This window comes from Mustela lutreola, chromosome 3, assembly GCF_030435805.1.
Source record: "Mustela lutreola isolate mMusLut2 chromosome 3, mMusLut2.pri, whole genome shotgun sequence".
Lineage (NCBI taxonomy): Eukaryota > Metazoa > Chordata > Mammalia > Carnivora > Mustelidae > Mustela > Mustela lutreola.
The window spans coordinates 167008526-167014664 of record NC_081292.1 but is presented as its reverse complement, the minus strand read 5'-3'; the positions used below and the strand labels follow the sequence as shown (position 1 = coordinate 167014664).

Genomic DNA, 6139 nt, shown 5'->3' with positions numbered 1-6139 from the left:
TATGTCAAGGCCTGCTCTCCAGTGCCCTGGGCTTTGCTCTCAGGGAGAACCAGACCTGGATGAGAGCAGGACGCACACCCTGGAGTAACCAAAACAACACAGAACAGGTTGAAACAAGTGGGTACTAGCTAAGGGCTGAGCTGGACCCTTACACCCACATCTATCTGGTATCAAGTGCCTCCAGGGATATTTCCCAATCCATGCAAGGGGCTGGCTTTGACACATTAGGAAGGTCTTGCCCTGGGAAAGCTTGGAGTCCACAGGACAGGGCAGGGCAGGAGAACAAAAACACTGGACCTGTGGGCCTAGCTCTCATGTCAACTCACACAGGCTATGGGCTTTACCTTTCACTGAAACACAGAGCCAGGAATGTCTGCCCCAGTGGGGTACCACTGATGCAGGAGGGCTCTGCTTGATCCACAGTGAGTGCAAGAGGGAAACCCAGAATGGGTGGCTAGGGAAGGCTGCCCCTCCCAGGCATACCAGCAGAGGTCACACCAGGCAATCACACCCTTGCTACAGATGTTGTTAATCAGCTGATCTGCTTCCCTGGGCTGAAGAGTTCCCGGATCCCTGGCTTGCCAACACCATGTTGTCCAGGTTAGTGATCCCCAGGCCAAGCCAAGACAACTTCTGGGATCACTATGCAGCCTGTGTGTCCAGAGACAAGCCTAGCTGAAAACAGACAGGGCCATCTCCCCTTCCATGCTCTGGCTGGAAGTCCTGGTTGAACTTCTCAGGGTAAGTGAAAAGGACATCTGGTGAATTGTCTGCCTGCTCTTCCTCTGGCACCTGTACCTCTCTGGGAGGCTCACAACTGACCCTCTCCCCTTCTCCCATGTGCACACACAGTACGTGTGGGATCCAAGCTCAGCCTACCCTCCCAGAGAATGTGAGATTGGGAGGAAGGGGGTAGCTCCCTTGACCGCCTGGATTGTAATGATGTGTCTGAAGCGAGACCCCAGCTCCAAGGAGGCCTCTGGGAGGACATGGCCAGCCTCCAGAGGCCGAGACTGAGATGGAAGCACTAAGAACAAGAGGTCTGCCCACAATAAGCTCTCCTGCTGCCCGCCCCCAGGCCCCCAGAGCTGACCTCCCTGGCTTCTGTGAGCACGCCAGCCTTCTCAGTCTTTTGTGCTTAAGCTAGTGCAAGTTCCATTTCTGAAGAGGCCCTGGATGAGGACAAATTGCTTCCAAAGGAAGCATGAAGGTCTATTCCACTCCTTTCCTGGCTACTGGGACCACCAGCTGATAAGGGGTATGGGGCATTAGCTGAGGGTAAACCCCAGCTCTGGCATGTCAGGCAGCCTACATCTGTGCCTCAGTTTCTGAGTTTATGAAGTGGGGATATGTAGTCCCCCCTTATCGGCAGAGGATTTATTTCAAGACCCTCCTGAGACCATGGATTCTACCAACCCCTGCAGAGACGGTTTTTACCTATACATACATACCGATGATAAAATTTAATTCATAAGTTAGGAACAGTAAGGGATTAACGACCAATAACAACACTGAACAACTGTAACAATACTATAATAAAAGTTATGTGAATGTGGTCGCTCTCAAAATATCTTTTTTTAGAAGATTTTATTTATTTATTTGAGAGAGAGCGAGCCTGAGCAAGGGTGGGGGGAGGAGCGTGAGCTGGGGGAGGGGCAGAGGGAGAAGCAGACACCTCACTGAGCAGGGAGCCCAACACAGAGCTCGTTCCCAGAATCTTGAGATCATGACCTGAGCTGAAGGCAGCTGCTTAACCAACTGAGTCACCCAGGCGCCCCTCAATATATCTTATTGTAGTGTACTCACCCTTCCTCTTCTCACAGTGAGATGAAGTGAGGGGAGTGACCTAGGCATTATGACATAGCATTAGGTTACTATTGATCATCTAACACTACATCTGAAGAAGGATCACCTGCTTGCAGTTAGAGCTGAGAGTAACTAAAACCTTAGAAAATAAAACCACGGATAAGGGGTGGGGGGAACTACTGTAACAAAATACCAGTTTCAGGATGTGATTGTGAGTTTACAATGTAGGGAGCCTGAAATAAACATCAGGTGAAGGAGCAAGGCAGCCTCCAGAAGTGGAGCTAGAAATGGCTGCATTTACCCACAGTGGTGAGATTTGGAGCACTGGGCACTGCAGCCTGTCCTACACAGAGTGGCCCCTAAGTGAGTGAGGCAGGCCTTCAAGTCATTCTAATGGTCCCTTCACCTGCTGCCTGGCTGCACGGTCTTATCCTCTCTCACCAGGACTCCAGCAACATGTGCACGCAGTACTTATCAAGTAGATGGATTCTGACCACATATTGTGTGACACGATGGGGGAGGGCACATAGAAGGATGGGGAACATGGCAGAGGAGGGATTGAGGAGCTGAACTTGGGGAAACAGGCAGTGACAGGAAGTCTCCAGCACCAAGAAGGGGAAGCACAGAACTCCCATAAAGTCATTGAGGGACACCTGCACCTCCCAGACTGTGGGGCCTCTCTGAGCAAGCAGTGTCTAAGTTTAGGAAAACAAGCGTTAGCCAGGCAAAGAAGGCGGGAAGTGTTCCAGAACAGAAGGAATACCATGGGTTGGTTCTTCACTGGTCTTCCTGACTCCTTGCCTGGCTCACCTCCCACGAGCTCAATGAGAGCCAGAAGCTTCTTTTAGAAAGAAAACTTAGTCACTCCACTGTTTTAAAACCATTCAATGGGGCTTCAGGAAATAAAATTCTAACTCCTTGGCTCTTTCTTCCCGGTCCACGTGGTGAACCTCATCTTTTCGACGACCCATTCCTTCAGGAGCCCTCTTGTCTGACTCCTCCACCCCAGCGCCTATTTCGATTACAGGGGTACAAATGGACATGAGAATTTGTATTCAACAAGCTAGAAATAGATAAAGCAGGTATTTTACACACGTGTAACAGGAGAAAGACAAGATCAGGAAAGGGTCCAGGCACTCCTGCAGGCTGCCCCGAAGCACACCTCGGGGTTGATGGGTGGCTGCTGCACACCTGACCGCCCCGCCCCTCACCCCTGACGCCTGGTCCTCCGTCCCCAGGGCACTGTGCCGCGCACAGAGCGGGCACCCCATCCACCGAGGCGGGCAGCTCAGGCCCAGCCGCTCCTGCATCGCAGGCTGCGCCCACCACCTCTGAGGCGCAGGTCCAGACGCCACACACCACGAAATGAATGGAGGTAGGAACGCTGCTCGGAGCCCCGGGCACCGCGGTGCGCAGACTCCAGAACTGTAGGGAGGACCCCGCCCCCGGTCGCTACTCGCCAATCAGCAGGGGCGGCGAGTTTTACGCCCACCCCCCCCCCCACCCCCGGCCGCGCCTTCTGCCAATGAGCGAGGTCCGGGAGACCAGCTGCCGAACCCAGCCCTGGCCGGCGCATGCCGCTGTTCGCGTGTCAGGCTCCAAATAAAGTTCGTCCGGGCTTTGAATTTTTTTTTTAAAGCGCCCGCTGCCATCGCGGCCGCCGCGGGCGAGAGCCGCGGAGTCCCCGCCCCGCTACTTCCGGTCCCGCCGCCCGGAGCCGGTGCGGCTGTGAGGGGCCGTGTGTCGCCGCCGCCGGCCGGCCGGGCATGGTGTTGGGTGCCGGGCCCGCCTCGCCTGTCTCGGGGTGCCCAGGTGAGCAGCGCGTGGCCCCGCGGCGGGAGAGGGGCGGCCGCAGGCCTCCGGGCGGCGCCGGTACCGCGGGCGGGCCGGAGGGCGGGCGGCGCCGGGGCCGCCTCAGGCCGCGCGCTTCTCACGGCCGGGCGCCGGCGGCGCGGGGTCGGACCGCCTGACTGGGAAAGGGCCGGGGCGCTGGCCGCCGCCGGGCTCAAGGGGCCGCCCGTAGCCAGCGCCTGCTTGTGCCGGCGCCCACACGGCCTCGCTCGCGCCCGCCGTCGCGCGGGAGCCGCGGGCCGCATTGTCCAGAAGGAAACGGAGCCCAAGGTCACCAGCCCGCCGGGGCCGGGGGCAGCGGGACTCGGACGCGGGCCGTCCGACTCCTCCGCCTCGGGAGTCGGGCTAGGCCCGGAGAGCGGCGGGGGTGAGGAGTGGGACTCCCGGCTCGCCAACCCGCCGGTAGCTGCCTGGCGGCTGGGGACGGCCTCGGCTCCTTCGGAGGATTTTACCCGCATGGGGGGCTGAGGGGGGAAGGGTATCTTGGAATGATCCGAACAACAGGTCTTGGATTCTAGACCCGGTTCCTCTGGTGTGTAATCTTGGGTGTGGCCCTGCCCTTCCAGGGCTCAGTTTCCTCATTTGTCACATGAGGGGATGGGCCCTCCCCTGTCTGCAGTCGCTCGGGCCCTGGAGTGGACGCAGGATGGATTGGAGTGGCTCGAGAAGGTTTCTTGGAGGAGATATTGGACCCTGGATAGGAATCTGGTGTCCTGAGGAAGGAATGGGAATACGCGGTGAAGGGAAGGAGGGCACTCCAGACCTGGGTATCATCAGATTAAACAGAAGATTCCAGAAATGGGAAGCTGATGTTGAGGAGCAGGGAGGAGGACGGCTTGCAAAGGATTTCTGGGGGGTCAGAAGGGTGGGAGAGACCTTCAGAGACAAATCATCACTGGGCTGGCTGGTGTGTGGCTTGAGGACCTCCCCCCAGATTTGCCTGAACTTCAGGTAGTAGGTAGTGCAGGAGGGGGCATGTTTACTGATGAAAATAAAGGGTTGGGCTCCAAAGGTCGGTCTGCCAACCAAGGTGACTCCCCTGCCAGGTGGGAGGTTTCTGGGCCTTGGCATTCTGAAGGAGGAGGGTACAGTGTGGACATTTTTGTGTCCTGATAAGGGCCTCTTTGGCCAGAGAAGTTGGTTGTCCCCTAGTGACCTGCAGTCCCATCTTTTACTCTTTGAGATTGGGACTTTTCCACAGCAGGAAGATTTGCAAATTTGGAGTTCCTCACTCAGGAGCTGACTGGCTCCTGGTATCCCTCCCTGCACAGGTGACCTGGCCCGATGTTGCTACTACAGGCAGGAATGCCAAGTAAATATGACTTGATGATGAGACCAGTAATTGCATGCAGGAATCTTCTTTGAACAGCCCGAGAGCAAGTCCCACCCAGAGGAGGAACTAAATGGACTAAACCGGCTGACTGGGACTTGTGGAATAAAGAAACTGAGCATGCTGTTCCGTGCAGCTCATCTTGTCAGCAGAAAGGCTGCACTAACACTGTGTACTTCACAGTCAAGGGGCAGCTCTGGGGCCTTCTATGGGTGAAGCACTGCACGGAAGGAAAGGAGAATCCTGAAGCAACTACAGGTGTTTGGCAAACTTCTTGACAGTTTGAATAATTCTCTTTGTTCAGATCTCTTTATAGAGAATTAATTTAACAGCTAAGGAAACATTTCCAAATTAGGCCTTGGGTTTATCCCTGCAGTGGCATGCAGTAATAATACAGATGGTGGACAAATAGGTAGTCAGTATACACTTAGATCCTAGAATGCTGGGGGAGTGGGTTAGTGTTCTCTTTGATAGACAACAACACATGAGTATCCTTGTCTTTTATACCTTTCAGTCAGTGCCCCGTCTATTTATTAAGGGCCACAAACTTGAAGATTGCAAGCCAGGAATCCAGCTCTTAGTGGAGTTGAGTATGAGGCATATTATGCCCACAGAGTAGGCTTCAGTGTGGAGTAGTAGGGGTAAAAAAGAATAAGCAGTGGGAAGCCTGGGTGGCTCAGTCAATTGAGCATCTGATCTGTGGCTTCAGCTCAGGTCTTTATCTCAGGGTCTGGGATCCAGCCCCAAGTTGGGCTCCTCACTCAGCAGGGAGTCTGCTTGGGATTGTCTCTCCCTCTCAACACTCTACCCTGCCCCCCCCCACCCCCTGTGCGTGCACACTCTCACTCTTTCAAAAAAAAAAAAAAAAGGGCAGAATTCTCAGACTGCAGTGACACAGTGTCTTGGTGTGAGCCTTTGTAAACAAGTCTTGACTTGGACCCTCCAAGTGGGTCCTTCAGGGCAGGCCCTCAGGGAGCTGGGTGCAGACCAGGCATGTGCCCTGGCACTTGCTTCTCCATGGGGCTCTTTGTTAGGACTTTCCTAGAGTTCTGCCTACAGAACTCTCTTTACTCATGCTGGGCTTTTTTATTTTTTGCCATATTTGTATTGCCAAGGTCAGCTAGAGGATAAAAACCAATTGGACCTTGTGAA

At 54.9% G+C, this 6139-nt stretch overlaps 1 protein-coding gene across 5 annotated transcripts in view; it reads left to right on the top strand.

The window, feature by feature from the left end:
* Positions 1-3074: 3074 nt before the first annotated feature.
* UBE2F (ubiquitin conjugating enzyme E2 F (putative)) overlaps positions 3075-6139 on the top strand; it is a 57902-nt gene continuing 54837 nt past the window's right edge. For 3 of the 5 annotated variants that reach the window (XR_009351959.1, XM_059167570.1, XM_059167567.1), the window contains exon 1: positions 3461-3618. The gene's annotated coding sequence lies outside the window, so the exon portion shown is untranslated. Of the gene's footprint in view, positions 3182-3460; positions 3619-4905; positions 5246-6139 lie in introns of those variants that run through there. The other 2 variants (XM_059167569.1, XM_059167568.1) reach the window with 2 other exon arrangements.